This window comes from Chelonia mydas, chromosome 26, assembly GCF_015237465.2.
Source record: "Chelonia mydas isolate rCheMyd1 chromosome 26, rCheMyd1.pri.v2, whole genome shotgun sequence".
NCBI lineage: Eukaryota > Metazoa > Chordata > Testudines > Cheloniidae > Chelonia > Chelonia mydas.
Genome location: NC_057859.1, coordinates 9,296,054 through 9,318,479, shown reverse-complemented (window position 1 = coordinate 9,318,479; position 22,426 = coordinate 9,296,054). Strand labels below are relative to the sequence as shown.

General features: G+C 43.0%; 1 protein-coding gene across 2 annotated transcripts in view; it reads left to right on the top strand.

Annotated features, from left to right (window-relative positions):
• Window positions 1-22,426, top strand: part of LRRTM4 (leucine rich repeat transmembrane neuronal 4) — a 964,988-nt gene that overhangs the window by 225,486 nt on the left and 717,076 nt on the right. The window lies entirely within an intron of this gene.

The window sequence follows — 22,426 nt, the reverse complement described above, 5'->3', positions numbered from 1 at the left end:
GGTGAAAGTAAAGCGCTGGTTTGTGTACTCAGTTACACAGGCGTCAAAAAGTGTTTACGCTAGCAGCCCTTCCATCGCTGGATGAGAGCAGTACTCTAGGGCAGCTATCCCACAGTGCAGCTCTCTCCATTTTGACGATGGGTGTTGTGGGAAGGGGCGGGGGCATCCTGGGTCCCTGCACAGCCTCTTCTCCCCAAAACACTGATCAGCTCCAGTAGCTCAGCATTGCTCCAAGCAGGGGATCCTTTGCTCCGTGGAGCAGCCATTGTCACCTGGCCAGATAAGTGAGCACTTGCCAAGAAAACAGGAAGGGGAGTTTCAAAGTTCCCCGGGGCTTTACACAGGGAGGGATGCACTGTTTATCTGGCAGCAGAGCTCCTGGCCAGAGTGGTCTCACCTAGGCACTGTGGGATATCTTCCGGAGGCTAAAAGCTGTGTAAACAGGAAGAACGAGTCTTCACTTGCACATCACCGCAAAAGCATCACCTATAAGAGCCGTACACCTCTTGCGCAGCTGGTTTTCTTTTTGCGGTGAAACTTCTGAGTTTCAAGGCAAAAAGTCATTGGCAAGGTTAGACGCTCCCACGGTTTTTTGCGCAAAAAAAGGGACTTTTTCTGCTTTAAATGGCAAGTGTAGACATAGCCAAAGTCAGTTCAGCTACATCAGTGTAAAACTGCTATCATTGCAAGGAGTATCAGTGCCAATGGGGAGTGAAGTTGGACTGATTTCAGCCTCAAGAAAGTGTCTGGGGTGAGATGAGACATAATGAGTGGGGAGACAGTTGGTTTTGTGTGTGTTGTTGGTAACTAGGGCCTCAGTTCAGCAAAGTACCTAAGCACATGCTTTATTTAAAGCACACGAGTCATCCCATCCATGTTCACCAAAGCATTTAAGGCCAGAATGTTAAAGGATTTAAACTGTCTAAAACCATAGGAGTTAGGCATCTAAATACCTTAAAAATCTGGTCCTTTAATCATACATTTTCCTTGGGGCAAACTGCTATTTAATAAAGAACAAAATCCTTTGTGTACAATTTTCAAATCCATAGAACTTAATGGAGAATCATCTCCCTGTCCTAGGATTCAATAGGATGGTTCCAAACACCTTTAGAAAGTCTCTCTTTTGCTATAGGATTTTAGAACCATTACTTTAGAGTCCTATTAAAGTTGTATAGAACCCTGTTGGTTTCATCCCTATTAAATTCTACAGGACGCTTCCATCTGGGATGGAACAATAACAGGTCAAGAGAAGAACTGAATTTGTGATGCCTGCGTGTAGAGCAAACCAAAAGTGACACGGTGAGAGAGGAGCTCTGCTCCTGATATTAATCCCCCGATCAATAAAGACAATAAAAGCAAGCAAGAGAGGGATTTAATATCCTCCATTTCCTTTTTATTTTTTTCTCCCCCAATTGCAACAAGCCTGGGCACTTGAAATGTAAGTACTTGGCTCTTTGTTTTTAGGAGACAGTTTAAGCCTGGGTAGCAAATCATTTTACCTGACTGAAAACTATAACAGCCACATGAAGTCCCTGTGGGTGCCACAGTTTAGAGAGCCTGCTTTAACGCTGAGAAATTTTGAAATGAAGCATTGGAGAACAGCTTGTTTTTTCCAATATTTCTTTCCCTGGCAGCAGAATTTTGTTTCCAGGCTCTTTCAGAAGGAATAATCTTTTTCTTCTATGCCGTGTGTTTCCGAATAGCAGAAAGCCCTTTCCTTAAAGTCATTTATTATTTACAGGAATGCACGGTAGGTGCTGTACAAACACATTAAAATCTGCAGTTCCTGCCCCGCAGAGTGTACAGTGTGACTTGACTGATATTAGGGTTATTTTGCAGCTGGGTCCAAGGCCCCTGTTTCTCTTAGGGTTTATCTTTCCCTTCTGGAGAGGAAGGATGGTTTTGTGACTAAGGTACATGAGGGGACCTGAGTTCAATTCCCTGCTCTGCCACACAATCCCCTGTGTGACCTTGAGCAAGACACTTAGGTCTGGATTCTCAAATTTAGGATTCTAAATACCTTTGGGCAGAGCGCGGGAACAATTTTTATAATGGAGGTGGTGAGAGCCATCGAACCAAACTGTAAACCTGGTGTATAATGGAAACCACTTGAAGCCAGGGGTGCAGCAACATCCCTAGTTCCAGCACTTATGCCTTTGAGATTCTCAGCCTTAATCTCTCTCTGCCTCAGTTCCCCATCCGGGAAGTGGGAAATGGGGAACCATCTAACTGAATGACGCACGGTGCGTCCCCTTTCAAGCCATGGTTGGTGTGGAGGTTATGGCTTTGATTCTTGCTTACTCCATTTGGAGTGGTTTGCTCCCACAAGGTTGTATGCAGAGAGTAGTTCTTGAGTACAGAGAGTATGATTGTCCTCAACCCGCGCATGGAGGGACATGGAGCAGGGGCAAACTGGGGTACTTGGAACGTAAGTACCTGGCTGCACAGGTGGCAGGTATAAGAGGCCTGGGAAGGCTCTGGGCTGGACCGTGTGGCTGGGGTTGCTTGGTTGGTCAGCTGGCCGGGGCCGGCCTGGGGCTCCTCTGGTGGCTGGGGGCGCTCAGGGTTCCGCTGGCCTGGGGCTTCTCCAGCCTCGGGGCGGGGGAAGGAGGGAGGCTCAGGGCTCCAGCCATGGGTGCGGGGGGGCCTCCTGTGGAAGGGGTGGGGCTGCGGGGCTAGCCTCCCCGAAGGGGGATCCACCTGCCACCCATGCCTGACTGACCAGAATGAAAAGCTCCTTGAGTCTTCCTTTACCGCCACGCACACGCAAACACATCTGTGCACTGGAACAAGGGCCACGCTTATTCGGGCTTTGTACAATGATCCGTTAAAAATGGGGAATTTAATGAAGAAATAAGATGCACGTTTTCTACCGTGTGTTCACTTATAGGAAAAGCCACAAGTCAAAAAAGCCATTTCTCTTTGGGTGACCAGATGTCCTGATCTGATAGGGACAGATATTTGGGGCTTTGTCTTATGTAGACACCTATTACCCCCCAACCCCCGTCCTGATTTTTCACACTTGCTATCTGGTCACCCTAATTTCTCTACACCATGGGCCTGCTTTGGGCCCTGCTCGATCCTGCAGTTGCAGACTCCTGTGGCTGCAGCGACTGGAACGCAGGATCAATTTGTTTGTCCTTTGTTTGGAACTCCCTCCCTCCCTCCAACACTATAACTAACCTCTCCTGCATGTAACCTATTTTACTCAACACAGCACCGGGCTGTAATGGAAAAGATGCAGTACATAGCTTTCAAGTTGTAACAGGGCTTTAGAAGCTACAATAATCTTTTATCAGAGGAATCTATAAAATAGAAGCCAGTTGAACGTACCAAATATTAGTTTAACTGCTTGTTTACAGTTTCACCATAAAAAGAAAAAATATAGTTTATAAAAAGATCTCTTTAAGCAACACTTAGAATAATGGAGGAGGGGACCTATTGTTTAACCCGACATCATACATTTAATACAGTTACGTTATTGCCACCTAGGATTTTATTGATTATATTTTTTTCAAGTTACTTCTCTAGAAATTTATTGTGTCAGTTCCCAATTTTAGCTTTTTTTAAACTGTGATTTCCAGGAAGAAAGTATTAATGAGCGATTATCTAAGAAGTGGAGGGGAAAGGAAAGTGATTTAAATAAAATGGGACCTTCGGCTGAACGCATATCAGGATGAGTTATTGTTTCTGAAGCCCTAATAAAGAATAATCTGATGGGAACCAGCAACTGTGGCATGACTGCACCATTTTCACACATTTCCAGATGACTTCTGCTCGACGATAAGTCCCTTTCAGTTCACCCACCTTCTGTAAATGAGTCCCTGGCTAGGAAGAAAAATTCAACATTTATAAGAAGTCTGAGTTCTTATTGGACTACCCTAGAACAGTTAAATTGAATAAAGACCCTAGAACAGTTGTAGGGCACTGTGGGCTACATCATAAATTAAAGCTCAGCCCTCTGCAAGGGGTAGCGTGTCAACTGTCCTGTCCCCAAGAGTACTCCTGGGAGACGTTCTCATTCAAATATCCCTCAACTCAATTCCTTTCCTGCATCCACCTTGCTCATGGAAACTGGTGATTTACTGCTGGCCTGTGGTGACACAGACACGCTCAGAAGTGTCTAGGCAGGTATATTACATCTATGTCCCATCATCTCCTTGATATTTTACCAAAGGAGCTGGTGCGTGGTCTCCACCAAAAGCTAAAAACTATCTGGTTATCATGGTTATTGCAGGATGTTTGAACGGGAAACATTTTTAGAGCTATGTAACATGTAGAAAATTGGTTTCCAAAACTGGTGGAGGAGAGACTTGTCCCCTGAGACTTGTCCTCCGATCCAGCGGAGCCCTGTGTTTACAGACTGGGGAAGATGTTAGGACAGACCACCTCTCAGCTGGGTTAATAGCCAGTTAAAGCTTTAGCAGCTCAATCTGAAATGGTTACATTGGTTCTCTCAATTCTGCCCAGGGCTGTCCCTATCCATATGCAAAACACGCAGCTGCGTAGGGCACCAGGAAATTTGGGGCCCCTGCTCCGCCCCAGCCCCGCCCCCACTCCCTTGAGGACTGCAGAAGGGCCAGGTCTGCATTCACTGGCGGTGGGAAGTGCAGCCCCAGCCCCAGCCGCACCGCCGGTGAGTACTGGGGGGCGGTTCCCCCTGCCCCCTAAGCCCCCCCCCCCCCCGTGGAGGCCTGCCCCCCTCTTGTGAGGGGGCTGCGTAGGGCCCCAGAATAGCTAGGGATGGCCCTGATTCTCTCCCACATTCACTCGTAGAGGCTGATTCTGGAAACCCTTCGCTGCTGAGCACAGAGCTTACTCTGAATCCCCCTCTTGAAGTCCTGGGCAGAGTTAGGCAAAAATTTTCAGACAAAACCTTTTTTCGGTAAAAAAAAAAAATGCAGATTTAGTGACACCAAAATGTTTCATGAATTTGTGTCAATGTCACCAAATTGTTCGTTCTGAAAACAACAACAACAAAATTTCTAAAAAAAAACCCTCAAAACATTTTGTTTAAACATTTTTGGGGAAAAAAGTTGTGGGGGGTTTTGTTTGTTTATTTGGAATGATTTTTCAAGTAAAACATTCTTTAAATGTATTTTTAAACATTTCAAAAATGGTCAAAATAAAAAAATATTTCAACTTTGTCAAAATGAAACATTTCACTTGCCCCGGAAATATGGTTATTATCATTATTATTTTATTTTACTTTTGATTTTGCTGGAAATTTTCAAAAATGTCACTTGGAAATTTGGTTTTGACTTTTTGAAATTGCTAATGAGCCGAAAAACCAAAACAAAAAACGTTATTTGCCCAAATCAAGTCATGAATCATATCCAAACCCATGGGAATTCTCACAGCAGTAAGCCTTGGGCCCAATAGTGTGTGGATCGATCCCTTTATGGTGAGAATTAAGTGTTCCAAACATTGCAACAGTATTGTCTGCTCTTCAGAGGGCAGTGGAAATGTTAATTTTCTTTAGCTGCCCGCTCAATAAATCACTGATTGTGTGTTCCACCCCCGTGACCACGATAAACCAGTGAGAGTGGAAATTGCCCAGAAACTCCTGTGGATATTTCTGTTGCTTGGCAGTCAGTGAGAACACATGGCATCTTGACAGAGATCCAGGAAGGAGAAGGCAAAAACAAACAAACAAAGACAGCAGCTTAATCCAGATGTGAGAATATAAGGGCAGCAATGCTGGATTGGGTCAATGATCCATTTATCTACTCCAGTATCCTGAACTAGGTGATTCAGAGGAAACTTCAAGAAAACCCTGTCATGGAAAATTAGGAAATAACCTTTGACCTCTCTGTTGTGACAGCCAACAAGGATGCGATCAGTGCATCTTGACTGGAATTTGTAAAGGGGACATTAGTCTGCAGTGGCAGACACCACCCTATTTATTTGATTAAGCCCCTTAACATGAGCCAACTTCTCAGCTGGTGTAAATGAGAGTAGCTCCACTGAAGTCAATGTTGTTGCACCCATTTACATCAGCTAAGGATCTTCTGGTCCAATAATTTTAGGTCACTTTGGCTGACCTGATCCATATTCAAATGAGTAGTCTAGGGATAAATTACTGACCTCATAGCCCTCCGGTACTCACTACTGTCAGTCTTTTCTGGATAATGGAGTAGAAGAATAGACTCTTCAAAGAGATTTAACTGCTTTAAATGTAAATGAATAGGTTGGGGATATTGTAGTCATTGGATTTGGATGCTGAGAATTCAGCATCAATTCAGAAACAGAAAAGTAGGTATGTTTTGTCGGCCTAAGAAATAGGGCACAAGAGAGCCATAAAACATATGGCTCTAGTTCCTATTTCATTGTCACTTTAGTAATGATCGTCTAGAGCTATGTCAACACATCCAAATATCCTTAGCATCTGTGTTGCCTCATAATTGTCCTATCCGGTGTCCTATATGATGACAGGATTATCCATCATTAGGGTTTTTTTGGGGTTTTTTTTTTTTTGCTTTTAAAATGTAGTCAGTGGGGTCTGTGCCTCTCAAGAGAAGCATCATTTCAGTTGCTCAAACTTTAAACAAATATCTTGTTAGGCTCACAAATTCTGCATTTCCCTAATCTGCGTTTCCCCAGAGGAAAGAAAATTGCTATGCTCAAAAATACAAAGGCAGCTTGTAATTCTGTGTCTCTGAAATAGGGACCGAGTTAGCCATGATTGTGGATACACCTCCGTATGGTCCACCGTATAAATGTCCAGTAGCTCAACATTATCAACAGTTAATGATATAAATAGGGATCAGGGAATCATAGGACACAGAACCTTTCATTGCTAGATTCAATCACTGCCAACCTGGATTGGATTTGAACTGATGGCAAAGTACTTCCAGGGGGAGGGCTATTTTGTGTTCTGTGGGAAGTGAGTCGGTGTTTTCAGTACAGTTCCCAATGGTCAGGTATCTATATCTTTACAACTGGCATTAGCTGTTGGAAACTAAGGTCGTGATCCAGCTCCGAGAGGAGTCACTTTCCATTCACTTTCATGGAAGTTGGATCAGGGCCTATACTGGAGTGGAGACGTGACTCTTCTCTCTCACCCCTAAAAGTTGTATTTTCAGGCCAAGTTGGAGGCATAATGGGAACACCTGCACTGCAGCTGGCTGTGTCTACACTTGAAATGCCACAGCAGCATCACTATAGCACTTCGGTGTAGGCACTACGTACGCCGACGGTAATCCAGCTCCTCAAGAGTCCGTAACTAGGTCTGTCAACCTCGCTATCTCCTCACAGGGTGGAGGGTTACCCTTCAGTGTAGGTAGTGAGTTAGGCATAGAGAGATTGCAATTTGCCCAAGGTTACAGAGGTAATCTGCGCCAGAGACAAGAGCTGACCTCATATCTCATGAATCCCAGTCTACTGCCTAAACCACAAGACCATATATCAGTCTAAGCCCCTTCAAAACCAACCAGTGTGGTTCACCTCTTAAATGCTTACAACGAACCAATCACACATTAGTGATATACAAAGAATTATTCACAAAATATTCAGTGAATCATTTTTAAGAGCGAATAATTTCTAGAAAATTGTAAACGGCTGATAGAAATGTGATTAAATCTGCTGAGTAAATGTTTTCCTTTGAATTATTCACCCATTTCCACCATCAAAATTCATTAACAGAAAATCGACTTACAGTAGAAGGTCTTTCCAATGGGGAGAGCTCTCTCAAGATTCTATGCATTTCTTAAACCTTCAGTTGAGGCTGGGATTTTCAAAGGAGCCTAACAGAGTTAGACACCCAACTCCCATTGTATTTGAGTACCTACCTCCTTAGATACGTTTGAAAATTCCAGCCTTAATGGTTTTTTTAAAATTAAATATTCTAAATTGGAGCAAGACCTTGGCATATGCACTAATGTATGATCACTTGGTTTAAGGTACTCATAGTCTGAATGAGATGTCAGATACAGTGCCGATTGCTTTTCTAAGCCAGATTGGTATGACTTTTTAGTTATCTAGTATATTTCAGCACTGGGTGGGTTAATATGAGAGCTTGTGGGCTGCTGGCTTTATCTGAGGTGTGCTCCTGCTCTGTTTCCGAGTTCAATTTTGCTGATGTAATATCCCCCATAAATCGAGAGATAAGAGCTTGGGTACTGTGTGTCCTTTTGATAAATTTATTGTGATTCCTTGGAGAACAAGCTAGTATTGTACTTCAGCATAGTTACAACATTTGTGGCCTGCTCTCTAAATAAGAGGGACAAAGTGCCTCAGTTGTATGGTATGGTACATGACTAGATGTTTATTTTCTATGGTAGGTGATGCTTAACTTGGAACTCAGCAAATATCAAATAGGTGAACTAAATATTTAGGGTCAGAGTCTCAGCTTGTATAAATCCATGTGGCTCCACTGAGATCAATGCAGCTGTGGCAATTTACACCTGCTGAGGATTTAGCCTGCAATGCTGGAATCTTCCCTATCTTAACATCGGGAGTTAGCCCCTTGGGCACATCTTAGGCAGTCCATATTGGCTTCCCAATAAAAATTTACTGAAGGGTGTTTTAATCTCTTCCATCATGGCGCTTTAAAGTTTGTCTGTAAAGCAGCTCTGTAAAATTGTCATCGTGGTGGGAGGGGTGTGTGTGTCTGCATTTTAGGTATTTCTCGTTATTGAACATATTCATTATTGCTTAAGTTCTTCAGTTTCAAATCTGTTCTCTATTGTGCTAAGTGCTGTTCAAACATATAGCAGGCAAAAGGCCCTTTGCCAAAAAGCTAATTAGGACTGCAAACCACACATACACAAAAAGAAAAGGAGGACTTGTGGCACCTTAGAGACTAACACACGTATTAGAGCATAAGTGAGCTGTAGCTCACGAAAGCTCATGCTCAAATAAATTTGTTAGTCTCTAAGGTGCCACAAGTCCTCCTTTTCTTTTTGCGGATACAGACTAACGCGGCTGCTGCTCTGAAACCTGTCACACATACACAGCGTACAAAGGGCTTTTTCTGCATATACATCATCATCAGGAATAACATTCTGTCGGCAACCTTTTATCCTGTGTCCTATTTTCATTTCTCTCTGCAGGCATAACTGAGAGCAGAACTTGGTTCTGCAACTGTAAAGTTAGACTTTGTCTACCTGTTTCAGCCATCAGTGACCAGCCAGAGCTACAGCTGCACCAGCCTTAATGTAAACAGGGGAAAGCTCCTATTTACACGGCTGCTTGCACCCAGGGTAAATTGCACTGGTGCAAATTGGTTTATAGCAGATTATCTTGTCTACACTAGGGGTCTGAGTGTCTGGCCACCACTGACTGAAATCAGAGAGCAAAGCCCTGGTGCGGACATGGCCTTCGTTACAAAATCTGTTGTTGATGCATGAGCCAGAATCTAATCGAACTCATCCTTCTATTGCTCTGCTGCCTCTGCGGTACTAACACGTAGGAAAAAATCATTAACGCTTATGTTTTGTTTTTGCACTAAACAGAGAGAGAGGACACTGAATCCACACAAGCTGTTAGGTAAGAAGGCGGCATGTTTTCATAATCCTTTTCCGACCATAACAGAATTTTGAGAGATTATAGTTCAGGGCAAAACCAAATGTAGCTAATGTAGGAGCACTTCCGGAGCCTTGCACGGCGGAGCAGTAGATCTGGTTTGTTTTTATTAGGCATACGGAATGCAGCATACCACTCAACAGAACTTTATTAAACACGTTGATTATCTGGCAAGCACATGGCCCCAGTTTGCATTCTTGAGCCTGTAGACTCTCAGCAATCGAGGTCCCTCCTGAAACCTGACTGTTTTTCTTCAGTTCCACTCACCATACTCTGCTGGCAATGATTTGTGCAGCTTAATAGCCAAGTTGACTGTGGGGTTGGATTGACTCTATCAGGTGGCTACTTATGACTTCAGTGGAGCTACTGCTGATTTATACTGGTGTCACTGAGAACAGAATCTGATCCTAAATAAATAATGGGATTCTCTTTCTCTCTGTCTCTCTCTCAGATAATTGTGAGAGGTGGGAACCCAAGGAAGCTTCATCCCATTTTGTGTAGTTTTTTTAAAAAAAAAAATACTTTAAATGAATTCCATCTCTTCCAAAACGTGTGTAATATTTTGTGTCTTAGCAGGAATGGTTATTCCTATAGTAACATATTCTCCTCTCCAGTGTGATTTTATTTTGAACCCATAAGTGAGCAAATATTGTAGCATTTACTGTGGTATTGATTAGTTTCTTTGAAGCAAGTAAATGGAATTGGAAAGTTATCTCACTGATGGCATAAATATTCACTCGAATAAAAGACAGATATTAAGCAGAGTACACACATTCCCTGGACATGCATCACAATCTGAGCTTCTGTACTGCTATTATTATAGAGGGACACATTTTGGGGGATGAGCAGACCTTAAAAGTTCAGAAGTCTGCCTTGCATGAGGATGGAACAGTCTAATGGCCTGATTCATCACAGTGTCACTCCAGTGGAATGACAGGGTGTGATTCTAATAGAGTTGGAACTCTACATCATTATAAAATACAAGTGCAATGCAGTGGTGAATCAGGCAGAGATGTTTCACCTCTCCTTGGTGATCTACATGCCCATCTACCATCAATTTCCTGTAGAGAGTTTTTAAAAGTTCAGTCTGTATATTTAGCTGAAGTTAATTCAAATTATCCAAAAGTCTTCCACGTGCAGTTAGGCCAAGAATTTCAGAAGTGACTAGTGATTTTTTTGGAGGGGGAGCTTTAGGTTTTTGTTTTTGTTTTTTTGGGGGGGCCACTTGACACCTCAAAGGGGCTTGATTTTCAGTGGGTGGGTGCTCAGTTCTTTCTGAAAAGCAGGCTCCTCTAATGCATGAAGTTGGGGCTTCAAAAAAAATGGTATCCTACTCTTTTCCCTCCCCCCAATCACTGTGGTGACTGTTAAAAACCTTGGCTTTAGGTTAGAACTCTGATAAGAACAGACCCAAAACCAGTGCTCAACATAACAGCTTCAAACTTTGGGCAAGTCTGAATACATATTCAAACTTAAATTGCAGCTCAAAATACCTCTGCTTTCCTGTGCATTAGAGAAACAGATATATTCCTACACCGGGAGTGACTGTTGGACAAAAATCAGTGTCGTGTTTCTACAGTTTGCATAAGATCCTCACTCTCAAACATACAGTTGCTATGCTTTATTTATTCCCCATGCTTGGCATTAAACAGTCCCTGGATATTCATTACACCACTATGAAAAATGAAAGTAATTGATTAATGAAGTCCTGGTTTGCCACCACTACCTATCCATCTATCGGCTCTCAGTCTGCAGATGCATAGCCAAAGGACAAAGTTTTCCATTATTCACCAGTTCCCTTGCAGCCTGATAGCTGTCCCTTGCCATGTAGTTAAGACTCAGAGTTTATATCATTGCTGACCTTGTAAATAATGGGTAAGATTGTAAAGCAAAGTCACTGTCTATTGTATTTTGCAGTTATGCCCCTATAATAGCAGGACAGCTAAAACATTGTGTAACCCACACGCCTCCTGGGTGTGGTGTTCTGTCCCCCTCTAGTGGCACCAAGACCACTTAGGGCTTAATGAGTCATGTGGTTTTTAGCTCACGCAGTAGAGGCTCACGCATTTAGCTCCACAGGTCCCACGTTCGATCCTGATGACCAGGGTCTGTTGGTACTACAATTGTGTACTCTATTGAACATGCCATTAAACAATTGTTTGCATTATATTAGAACTTTGTTTTGTCCCAAAGGCTTTGGGAAAAAGAACTCTTCGAAAAAAATGGAATTTTCCATTTGTCAGAAATTGCAACATTTCAAACCTACTTTCCGTTCCAAATTGGAACAAAAAGTTGAAATATGGAAAATTTTCACAAAACAAAAAACAAATAAGTTTTGAATTGATAATGTCAAAATGTAAAATTTCATTATTTTTGATGGAAATAATTTGACATCTCAGAATAGAATTTTTCATCTTGAATTGCCATTTTGAATCAAAACTTTCATTTCAAAATGCCTATTTGAAGCATTTCCCCCCCCCCCCCCCGCACTCCCCCACTTTGATTCTGCTGAGTGGAAAACTGATATGTTTAAATGAAATAGACATTTTCCATGCATTTCCATTTTTGGTAAAGATACATTTTCCATCACTGAAATTTTTCATTTGAAAGGTTTTGACCAATTCTAGTTACTAATCTAATCAAGCATTACAGCTCCATTGACCTTGCAGTCCAAGTTCTGGATGTCTGTCCTTGGGTGTAGAATGCAACATATACTCTAGTCGCTTGCCAAATGTGGTCACAGATGTCTTTTACAGACAAGGCAAGTTCTGCCAGAGGATAAACATAAAAACACAAGAACGGCCATACTGGGTCAAACCATCTAGTCCAGTGTCCTGTCTTCTGACAGTGGCCAATGCCAGGTGCTTCTGAGAGAATGAACATGTCCTGCAGTAGAAATGTATGTGCTAAATTCCTGCTGAAAGCCAGTCGTTGGAAAGCCAGCTGCCCCTCTGTCCCCAACAGACTCCTCTAGTTCCAGTTTGAGAAATGAATATTTTTGTTTAAAAAGGGTTGACTTCCCTTATGCACAGGCAGGCGCAGCTGGAGAGACCAAATCTCATTAATCTGAAATCCGCTGGAAACATGAGCCTTTTTCATATTACAGAGGCAGAGTGATAAGTGAGGTTCATATAAGCAATCTTCTCCTGAATCTTCCTCCTAAATGAAGGGATGATGGTCCAGCAGTTAGAGACTCGGACTTATGAGACCTGGGTTCGGTTCCCTGCCCTACCATAGACTTCCTTTGTGACTTTGGTCAAGCGACTTACCAGGTTTGTCTAGTGTGCTTTATAAAAGGACCAAAACAGGATAGGTGCTTAAGTCCCATTGAAAAGGGAAGCAGGCACATCAGAGAAAGGAACAGCTTTTCTTGTTGACTCACACCAGGTGGGCAATGCAGAAGAAATGAGTCTTGAGGAAGATTTTAAAGAGGAGAAAGTGGTTTGGCAAATTGGGACAGGGAGGCAGCATAGCCCATTGGATAGAGTCCTAGACGAGGGGTCCTGACTTTGCTACAGACCTGCTGTGTTGCCCTGGGCAAGTCACTTCACCTCTCTGTGCCTCGTTTTCCCCATCTGTAAATGAGGGGCAATGATAATGACCTTCCTCGATAATGCACTGTAGATCTCTGTAAGAGCCAAGCATCAGCAATCATGCCAAGGTTAGGAATTATCTTCCAGCAGGCCACCGGAGCACACGAAGCTGTAGCTGAACCAGACGTAATTGGATATTTATCTAATAGCATTGTGAGTGCAGTTTGGTCATGTAACCCACACCCACACAGTGTGGTGCTCTTGCCTCTTGTGGTGTCTAGGCCAGATTCCGAGGCTCATTACAAAAGCAGCTTTGCCTCTCCTGGAATTGACACCTCCTCATCTATTATTGGGAGTGGACTACATCCACCCTGATCGAATTGGCCCTGTCAGCACTGGTTCTCCACTTGTAAGGTAACTCCCTTCTCTTCATGTATAATAATGCCTGCATCTGTAATTTTCACTCCATGCATCTGAAGAAATGGGTTCTTTACCCACGAAAGCTTATGCCCAGATAAATCTGTTAGTCTTTAAGGTGCCACCCGACTCCTTGTTGTTTTTTTTGGATACAGACTAACACGGCTACCCCCTGATTCTGAGGCTGCATGCTTGGCTAAGAGAGCTGTCTTTCAGCTCAGGAAGTAGCGGCTCCTGCGTTTTGATACAGAGGTCCCAGGATTAGTCCCTATTGCTGATGACACTCCCAAGGATGTGACGTCACATTGGCACGATTCAGTATATAGTGGATCCCTTCCAAAGTAAAATAGTATTTTTCACAGAATAACTTCTCTCTGCAGACAGACACTGCAGCTGGCACATTGCGATGGCTTGAAACAATCTGGGGCTACATCTACACTGCAACCAGGAGTGTAATTTGCAGCTTGTGTAAACATACCAGGCGGTCTCTAAACTATTCTGGTTCACTAAAAATAGCAATTTTTAGGAGGACCTGGCAGCATGGGCGAGCAAGGCCCGGGAGGACCAGGTGGGCTTGTACAGCCAGTGCCCCCATATCCTCCCTGCTACGTTTCCTGAGTTAGCTAGATCAAAGCTAGTGCAGGCACATCTAAATGAGCTACAGATTATGCCACCACTTGCACTGTACGCAGACCCTGAGATTTTCATTCTGCTTCAGGATAAGGGGAGTTCCACTGTGCGTGGTGTTGTTACGACATTTCAGCTGCTTTGTGGGAGTGCCCAGGCATTGTGGAATCCCAGAGCCTTTGCCCATTTTGTTACACCAGTGTAACTCTGTTGATGATAGTCTGGATTTACACCCATGTAAGTGAAAGCAGACGGAGGCGTTGAATCTTTCCACGAAAGCTGCTTACATAGGGGCTTGTGTTACAGCAGATGATTGAAATCTCCATTGCAAGAATCTGGCTTTGCTGTCTGAACTGCAGCCCAGGCAGCCCACTGAAGCAGCTTTAATGGTACCTGCTTTTGAAGTAAGGGTCAGGTCAGGGTCTTGGGGAAACTCTCATTTTAACAGCAAACTTCAGACTGGATTATTGCAGTGCACTCTGCCACAAAAAGCCTTCTTCCAGCTTGCTCAGCAGAATCAGCTGGAGGTCTATTAAGGCCTGATCCAAAGCCCATTTAAGTCAAAGCAAAGGCTGCTTTTGACTGGGGAGACAGCATAGTCCAGATATTGGCTTGGAACTCAGGAGAGCTGGGTTCTGTTCCAAGCTCTGCCACTGATCAGCTGTGTGACCTTGGTCAAGTCATTTCACCTTTTTAATGCTTCTGTTTCCTCCTCCCGCCCTTTATCTGTTTTGTCTATTTAAACTGTAAGGTCTTCAGAGCGAGGGCTCTCTCTACTTTTGTTTGTACAGAACCAACACCATTCTAGTTGGGGCCTTTTACTCGCTATAGTTATAGAAGTAATAAGACTGGGCTTTGTCTCATGCTCATATACATCATTGCTCCAAAGAGTGTAAGTCAAGGGTGTTCATATTGCTCTTAACAGCCCCCTTCGGCTCCCATTCCAGTGGTGCAGGATCAGCCCTTATGCCCTGTGTGGTTTAAATTGTTTTTTGAAGCTCTCTCTCATACTCTGTGCATGCTGTCCCAACAGTTGTGATGAGCTCATGTGCTTTCACGAACAGCCCCTAATTCTGAAGATCTGGGTTCTGAAGCAGGATACATTCAATGAAGGACCTTCAATGATGAAATTTGCTTTGTAGCTCTTCCTGTCCCAACAGGGCCTGATCAAAAGTCCATGTGATGTCAATGGAAGTCTTTTTGTTAACTTCAATGGACTTTAGATCATGCCCCAGGTTCTGCAGGCCATTCATACCAGACCTCATGTCTTTTGGACACAGAAGGCCTTTATTTCTTTCCATATTTAACTCATGGTGGATACGGACAACCCATCCTCTTAGAAGATCTTAAAATATGTAGATCAGACTACCTTTCTCTTCCTTCATTTCAGTCTTTGACACTTGAATGGATTAAAGTTCCATCCTTTGCTCTTTTTATTCTCTTTCTCTTCTCAGAAGCATAAGATATCGAAATTTTAATACCTAATATATTCTAGGAGCTCAGGTACTGTGCTGTATTATGTTGACCTTTTTAGTATTCTGTATTTTGATTATCTGGTCATCCTTCCCTTCCTTGCAGGTTAGCGAGCTTGTGAGCAGGAGAGGGATGAAATGAACAGGCAGAATAAAAACAACATCATAAATGGGTCAGAATAGTACAACAAAACGACTGTTGTAATTTACAAAATATATGGTGCATCCCAATGTTTGATATATCACTTCTGTTACCAATGAGAGTGGTTGGCAGTGCGAATAGAAACTAAGAGGGAATAGATGGCAGTGCCAGAAGGATCACACTGCTAGAGGGAACTTAGAGAAGGGTAGTGGAGATGATTCAGGGGATGGAGAGCTTGATTTACAAGGGGCGAGATTAGAAGAACTCAATATGTATAGCTTGAATAAATGATGACTAAACTTGGGGGTATAATAACCATCAGCGTATACCTGAAAAGTGGAAGCACCATGGAGGGAAAAAGATTATTTAGTGTGCTCCAAGGGGAGGTAACTAGGAGTCATGAAATGAAACAGAGCAAAGGCAAAATCAAGAGCAATATCCATACAGAGCTCTGTGATTTAGATTGTGATGTGGACTATGCATTGATGCAATTGAGTAACAAAGGAGTAAGAACTCCCCTACACCTTTGTGTGGGCTCCTGTACCTTGGAGTGCTGATGTGTAGGAATAAGTGGCAGTGAACAGGGACTGGGAAGAGACTTGTCTCAGTCCGCACTTATTTGCTCGCCAGTACAGTATAGCATGGTAAAGGCTAGCCATAAATCACTACCCCTCTTTAGAGCAGGCAAAAAATTATCTCTGGAGCGAGGGAAAGTAGCAGAGGAAATATTACTGGTTTATGCATTTGACGGTGCCCCCCATAAGGCTTTATGGAAATATGCTTATGAATATATATATGACATAACTAGAATATGTTTTATGCTACATATGCCATGTAACATATCTCTGTAAAGGTTATGATCTACTGAATCTATTAATCCTATTTGTATGCATGCATCATTTTTGTGTTCGAAGTTATGAATATTGGGTGTGTACTGGCTTGACTTTTAAGTAGCCCTTGTAAGCATTTGGTCAGCTTCTTGAGAAAGGAATGTGCAAGTCAAATGCCCAATCAAGAAGCACTTAATGGACAATGGATCTTAAGATGCCAATCCACATCTGAGCTTTCCCAGGAACTTGGCTTGGCTGGTAAGAAACTCAGTCATTCATAGACATGTGACTTGCCCATGTGACTCCAAAACTCCATTTTGTACCTGGATTCTACACGGGGGGAGGGGGGAGGTCCACCCACAGGAGAAAGTCTATTTAAACCCCTGGGAGACCCCTCCATTTTGTCTTCAGCTTGCTCAAGAGAGAGCCTCTCCATCCCCAAGGATACCTGAAAGAAACTGGAACAAAGTATAGTAACTACAGGGGGGTGAGTGCTTGCTGGACCCAGACTAGAGGGAGGCTAGTCTGTAAAAGAGGCTTATTGGAACATCTCTGAGGGTGAGATTTTTATCTGTATTCAGCTTCTTACTGTATTAGCATAGATTTGCGGGTTTTATTTTGTTTTGCTTGGTAATTCACTTTGTTCTGTCTGTTACTACTGGAACCACTGAAATACTACTTTCTGTATTTAATAAAATCACTTTTTACTTATTAATTAACCCAGAGTATGTATTAATACCTGGGGGTGGGGAGGGGCAAACAGCTGTGCATAGCTCTCTATCAGTGTTATAGAGGGTAAACAATTTATAAGTTTACCCTGTGTAAGCTTCATACAGGGTGAAACAGATTTATTTGGGGTTTGGACCCCATTGGGAGTTGGGCATCTGAGTGTTAAAGGCAGAAACACTTCTTAAGTTGCTTTCAGTTAGGTCTGCAGTTTTGGGGCACGTGGATCAGACCCTGGGTCTGTGTTGGAGCAGATGGGCATGTCTGGCTCAGCAAGACAGGGTGCTGGAATCCCAAGCTGGCAGGGAAAGCAGGGGCAGAAGTAGTCTTGGCACATCAATTGTCAACCCTAAGGGGGTTTCTGTGATCCAACCCGTTACAATGCCACTGAAGATTCCCTCTGTGCTGGGCTGATCCAGACCAGCTAAGCCAGCATTTACACCTCTGGCTATGGCTTAGGCCAATAATAGTCTTGTTCTTCCTAGAAATTTTGATGCCCTCCTCAAAGTAAGCTTCCGCTCTGACAACTGCCCTCAATTTCCCTTCCATTAATATAATCTTACATTTTCCCCATTTGGCCTACCGCATTTCTTCCTGGCTAACGGTTGTGTTCATTCACAGATAGGGTTTTAGACTAACGTTTCTGCCTGATGGAACTTGAATCTTATCTGTCAGGAGTTTTGGACTCTTCTTGAAAGATCAATTCTTCTGCATTAAGCAAAGTCCAGAACAACTGCTAAATAACAAGTAGGATAAGGATTATCTTGAGTGTTACAGAGTACAATTCAGCAATTGCATTTATAAACCATGTATCTGGGGGACATTTTTGTGATAAACACACACACAACTGTTGTAAAATACCACTGTGTGATCTGTAAATAAAATTTTGTTGTCCAGATAGTAAACGGGCGTTTGATTTGTTGTTGGTGTATTTCATTGAAATATTGGTGGAAGGAAATATAATGACCTCTCCTAATGGGTGCTCCTCTCCACCTCTGTGCATTTCAATTTATTGGGCCTTATTTTGAACTGGAACTAATTTTACCCTACTGTAACTCCACTGACTAATGACCACCTGATTTACATTGGTGTAAGGGAGAGCAGAATCTAGCCAACAGAGTCAAAAGCTAATTCAACTGGTGTTCACCTTTGGCTCTGAAGATACTGTCCTATGGGGTGAAATTGTGGCTCCCATTGATTTTACTGGGGCTAGAATTTTACCTATTCAATTGATCATGGTCTCCAGCTGATTATTCAAGCCACTGCATCCAGGTCTATCTCCTGATGTTCCCAGATCATGTGTCAAAGCCTCTTCAACCTCAGCCTTTGAAACTAATGCTAAGTAGTTTATATGAGCTTGAAGACACTCTGGGCCAGATCCCCAGCTGGCATAAACTGGCATAGCTCCATCGACTCAGTAGAGTTTTGCCAATGTATACCCATTGAGGATATGGTCCTCTTTTTTGTGGATAGTGGATGGAGATACGATCATGGCTATAGCCAGGTCTTTCCTCACCCATTGATAGTTTTGAAAATCAACTCCCAGACCTTCAACTGGCAAGAGATGGGGACCTGGCAGCCAGTGGATGTTAAATAGAAGAACTCAATTTCATTACCAGCATACCTGCCACGCAAAGAAACAAAGCCAGTTTTTAAACCTTACTATGGGCTAGATTGAGACTGTAGGCACAAGCCTGAGCAGAGGGTCATGTAAGACATTTCCCTTCAGGAGTAGCCCCTAGAGACACCGTATCTCTGAAACATCCCTGCTTCCTCTTCCTTGCTTTGGGGAGCAGGAGAGTCATTTATCTCGCTCCACTATGCTGGCTTAAGAGTAGATGGTGTTGAGCCAAGGTACCACTGACTTCTTACCACTCCCCATCCATCTGGTCTGGGGAAGTAGTAAGCAAATGGGTAGCATCACTTGCTTTTATCTGTCTGGAACTAGGATCCAGGTAGTCTAAGTACAGTTATGAAGCTGGCTTTTGTTTCCTTGCACACACGTATAGTCAAAGTCACACTCTGACCCTGCATCCCGTGACATTCGTCCCTACCCATTAGAACATTACTTTTAAAGACATGCACAGAATTGCATGTCTGGTTCGCTTTTGACTGTATCTGGAGTATACTCTGTTCAGTACATGCTCTGTGGTGCAAACTGTTATTGGAACCACCGGTGTGACTCCTGACTTACACAAGTGTGAATGAGAGGGAGACTCAAGCCCTAAGAGTGCATCAACTCAGTCTGCTTAGCTGGTAACTCTGCAAATGCCTCCACTTAAAGGAAATTTTTAAAAAGGAGACATGAGCCAGGCTTTCCAATTGTCATCCGGTTTGGTGCCTGCTAATTAGCTGCTCTTCTTATGGAGAAAGAGGACCGGAAAGCAACAGCACAAAACAGCCTACTGTATAATATGAGATATTGAAGTGAATGATTTAGGCTATGATAGAACACACACAGGATGAGCCAGAACCTCAGTGGATGTAAATCAGAAGAGCTCCAAGGTAGTCAATGGAGAACTGCCAATTTGCACCAGCAGAGGATCTGTCCCCATTTTTTTTAATAGGTTTTACTTTTCTTACACTCCACTGGCAGATATAATCTAGCACAACAAAGAAAGCTCAAAGGCACTTTCCGCACATTCCTCCTTTAAAGATCATCTTTATCTTTTCCTTTGCCTCTAGTTAATTCTTGGCTGTCTTTCACAAAAGGCAGGATGTTTTTCTGTTACCTGCAGCATAATATTTGCAAACACCAAAACATCAACAGCTCTTTTAGTTGCAATTAATATTTTTTTTTGCTTGTTTGAATTATACATGATTTGTTTTTGCTTTTTTCTGGCAGCCAGTTAAAAACCAAAAAAACCCGCCACTAACTCAGCCCAGTATATTTGTGCCAACATATTCTTTTGACCTGGTAAAAACTTAAGTGAGCAACTTGGTGTGGAGCTGAGTGGATGGTGCTCTAGTTATCCATGGAAGAAAAGCATAGGGCTTGCAAGGAAAATGATCTGCTTTGCAAAATATACTTCATCTGATACCTATCTAAGGGCTCTTGCTTGTTTTGAGCTTGCACTCTGTATGTCCTGTGGGACTACAGGGGGGGAGCGGGGAAAAGCATGGCTGAGGCCAAAAGAAGATTGTGCCTCAGAATTAACATGGTGTGAATTCAGCTTGTATGGGTACCACCTGAGACAATTATCTTAGGTTTTACCAAAAAAAAAGTTGGACCTGGTCATGACTTGCATGGAAAATGTCTAAGAAAAAGTCACATGCTGTAGGAAGTGGTGTTTTTCCACGGTCCCAGCTGTGGGGCGTGAGTCAAGGCCGGAAGCCACAGACAGCGCCGGTGTCAGACCAAAGGGTCAGGCTGGAGCCCATGAGCTGTGCCAAGTCAGAAACCCCAATCGATCTGCCGATGTGGGGGTAGCAGAGCAGAGGCAGGGTGAGAGCGAGGGCCTAGGAGCTGGACAAGGGAACCCAGTGCAAGGCCAGATATCAAGAAACACAGCAGGGTCTGCCTGCAGTAATCAATCAGCCAGCCAGCATCCATTTAGTTGTACAGACAGCCTCAAGTTGTTTCCTCCAGCTGTTAAATAGCTTACCTGAGCCAATGAGGGGACCCAGTATCGCTGCTATTCAGGGCCTGTGTGGGTGGGGCAGCCTCTGAAGCCTGAGTTTGCAGGGTTCCAGGCTGCTGTTCACTGCTGTACCACAGTTGCCTAATGGAGCTGTGGACCAAGCAGCCTTCTAGGAGTCAGTAGATGTGGGTTTTAGACTCAGGGCTTGCAAGTGCTGGTAATTCATCTCAGAATGAGTGCTAAACCCAAATCCTGGTAGGGTGCTATAGATGGCCTCTTCCTTTGGATGACACGTAAAATTCTTGTCCTGGCCACTTATGGATAGTCAAGATCAAGTTTCACGTTTTGCAAGAGTTCACAGTAGGGGTATTAGCACCAGTGCTCTGGCCACATTCCAGCTATGCCAAAGTAATTTCCCCCCCATCCGCCCCAAATTCCTTTTTCTTCCTTTCCTATTCTGTTTAACTCCTTGAACAATGTATATCACCATGGAAATGAACATCCTCCAGTGTTGCATTAAACTATGTGATTAGCATCCATCCTGAGTTACTATGATGTGAATAGTTAAATACCTGACTAGATTTACCCCGAAGAGAGCTGGGAAAGAAAGCTTTGGTATCCCTTGTGTACCTTTTGGCTAAGATCTGCAGTAGAATTAGTTTGATATCTGTCTTCTGTCAGGGAATGCATATTGCGCTTGCTGAGGAGGAAAGGGATGATCTAACATTTCGCCCTGTCTCTCTCTTTCCTGATCATAGTATAGCTCCCAGATTTGTGCACACTTTTTCCTCTCAGGTGTAGTGATTACTACCATGCAATAATTTAGACTACTTTTGCTAGTAAGTGCTATGCCTGTTAAGAGCTTGCAATATGGATCCTATAAATTGTCCCAAAATGGTCAATTTGTTTCATTATCTTGTCTGTTGGAAATAAATATGAACAATGATGTTCCCTGAATATGGACTCTCTTGTTCCTTTCTCTGTTATTGCTGTGGCATAAAGGAACTTGGGCTCAAGGAATTAAGTTCAAACACCAGGAAGTTTCTGTTTAAATACATGACATACCCACCACAAATGTTTTTTGCTATTTGTCTTCACCAGGAAAATATGCTGCTGTGTTTGCATTAGATACATACTGGTGTATTAATTTGGAGTGATGCATGTCTTCAAACAAATAATGAATCACGGCCTATTGAGAGCATTACCCATTCAGTTTCCAAAGGAACATGTTTATCAGCATTTTTGCAAGAACACTGCATTTCCATTAAAGGGTACTTTCACTGTAATTTATCAGCTTACTCAACAGCATAGAGTATATAAAACGATAAAAGAAGAGTATATGTTCTCTCTTCCCCAGCAAGAGAGATTTGCTGCAGAATAAAGACAATCTGAGTTTTCTTTCATTGCCTTCATTGATGACGTCTCCTGTTCCTTTAAAGTGTAACCTAGTGGCAGTAATGTACAATAAGGTATATTATATAGTTACTGTGTGCAATTTGAACTAAAAATTAACTTTGCAAAGCTTCTGAATTGAACTGCCATTTGCCTCTCTCAGTAATGTCTTTGCTATTTG